Source organism: Arvicola amphibius, chromosome 2 (assembly GCF_903992535.2).
Source record: "Arvicola amphibius chromosome 2, mArvAmp1.2, whole genome shotgun sequence".
In the NCBI taxonomy this organism is placed as follows: domain Eukaryota; kingdom Metazoa; phylum Chordata; class Mammalia; order Rodentia; family Cricetidae; genus Arvicola; species Arvicola amphibius.
The window spans coordinates 12,764,270-12,766,633 of NC_052048.2; the positions used below are offsets into that span (position 1 = coordinate 12,764,270).

At 48.3% G+C, this 2,364-nt stretch overlaps 1 pseudogene; it reads left to right on the forward strand.

Moving 5' to 3' along the window:
- The first annotated feature begins 948 nt into the window (after positions 1 to 948).
- On the forward strand, positions 949 to 2,089 carry LOC119806662 (annotated as a pseudogene).
- The last annotated feature ends 275 nt before the right edge of the window (positions 2,090 to 2,364 follow it).

Genomic DNA, 2,364 nt, shown 5'->3' on the forward strand with positions numbered 1-2,364 from the left:
AGCATTTGGGCTAATCATGTTTTGTAATACTAGCGACTCAAATCTTTCTTTTAATTATAAAATAGGATACCAATGAATATTTTTTTAATCCATTAAAGGCAGATTCAACATAAAACACAAGCTGTTTCCTTTGTGATTAAATTGCACGCAGCTGCACTAGCTCCCACAGAGCCAAGAAAGGAAAGTGCTTGGCAATTCTTCCTAATTAAAGGATGTTAATTATTCCTAAATACAGTGCACTTCAGCGTTAGAAAGGTTCAACTAAATCGATGTTTTTATGGTTCTAAAAATTAATAATGATTTCAAATCTACTAACTGCGGCCAAACTGCGCATTTGTCCATGCTGTAACATGCCTTCACAGTGGGATCTCTGCGCTGGAATTAGCTGAAGGGTGGTCTACGCTGGCCTGGCGTAGTTAGCACATCCGCTCTAGACTGATGGGAGCACCTGATGGTCTTTCCTCCTTACAGCTCAATAGTGATGTGTGATAGAAGCAGAAGCAGACAAGAGTGAGGGGAAGACTGGAGCACAGTCAGGCTCCCAATTCGCCTTCGCTCGGCACTCACCTTGGGTAGCAAGGCTTCCCTCCGGCAGAGGATGGGAGTCTTAAGTTCTCAATCACCTGAGCGACCCGTGGGGACAGGGAAACTCGGTTGCTGGGCACCAGATGTTTTCTCCTTAGTCCAAAAGTAAATACAAAGACCCCTTTCAGGAACCGAAAAATGACCCTGAGGTTAAGAGCACTGGCTGCTCTTCCAGAGGTCCTGAGTTCAATTGCCAGCGTCCACATGGTGCCTCACCGCCGTCTGTAATGAGATCTGGTGCCCTCTTGTGGTGTACAAGCACACATGCAGGCAGAACCCTGTATACTAAATAAGACCCACGCTCCGCTGCCGGTTTACACTGCGCGTCTTTTTGCTGCTGTCTACCATCCTTCACTGATGGCAATGGAAAAAGAAATTGTCACACTCTTCATTGACAATGGCTCCAGCGTGTGCAAAGCTGGCTTTGCCGGCCAGATGTCATCAACTCTTGGGCCCCCCTGACACCATGGCATCATGGTGGGCATTGGCCAGAAAGACTCTTACATGGGTGTCGAGGCCCGGAGCAAGAGAGGTATCCTGACCCTTAAGTATGTCATCGAGCACGGCATTGTCACCAACTGGGAGGACATGGAGAAGATCTGGCATCATACCTTCTACAATGAACTGTGTGTGGCCCCTGAGAAGCACCCGGAGCTTCTGATCAAGGCTGCCCTGAATCCCAAAGCTAACAGAGAGAAGATGACACAGATAAGGTTTGAAACCTTCAAAACCCCAGCCATGTACGTGACCATTCAGGCGATGCTGTCCCTGTATGCATCTGGGCGCACCAATGGTGTTGTCATGAACTCTGGGGACAGGACCACACATACAGTGCCCATCTACAAGAACTATGCCCGTCCCCAGCCACTTTGCATCTGCACCTGGTTGTCCTGGACCTGACAGACTACCTCATGAAGATCCTGACTGGGTGGGGCTACAGTTTCATCACCATGGCTTTAATTGTGTGTGACATTAAGGAGAAGCTGTGCTATGCTGCCCTGGATTTTGAGCATGAAATGGTTACTGCTGCATCATCCTCTTCCTTGGAGAAGAGCGATGAGCTGCCTGATGGGCAGGTGATCACCATTGGCAATGAGCGATTCCGGTGTTCAGAGGCACTCTTCCAGTTTTCCTTCCTGGGCATGGAGTCCTGTGGCATCCATGAGACCACCTTCAACTTTATCATGAAGTGTGATGTGGACATCCACAAGGGCCTGTATGTCAACACAGTGTTGTCCGGTGGTACCACTATGTATCCAGACATTGCCGACAGGATGCAGAAGGAGATCACAGCCATAGCACCCAGCACAATGAAAGCTAAGATTATTGCTCACCCTGAGCGCAAGTACTCAGTCTGGATTGGCGGTTCGATTCTGGGTTCACTGTCCACCTTCCAGCAGATGTGGATCAACAAACAGGAGTGTACCAAGTCGGGCCCTCCATCGTTCACCACAAATGTTTCAGATGGACTGAGCAGGTGTCAGGCATCTGCTGCATGAGCTGATTCTGAAGTATTAATTTGCCCTGGCAAAGGTACACACCTCATGCCAGCCTCATGAAACTGGAATAAGCCTTTGAAAAGAAATTTGTCCTTGAAGCTTGTATCCAATGTCAGCACTGGATTGTAGAACGTGTTGCTGATTTTTGACCTTGTATTCAAGTTAACTGTTCCCTTGGTATATGGTTAATACCCTGTGGCTCAGTCACTTGGTGGCTGGGGAGAGCATACTGTGGAAGAGAAATCCCCAGCCTGCCAGATTCGTGTGAGCACCATGCAGA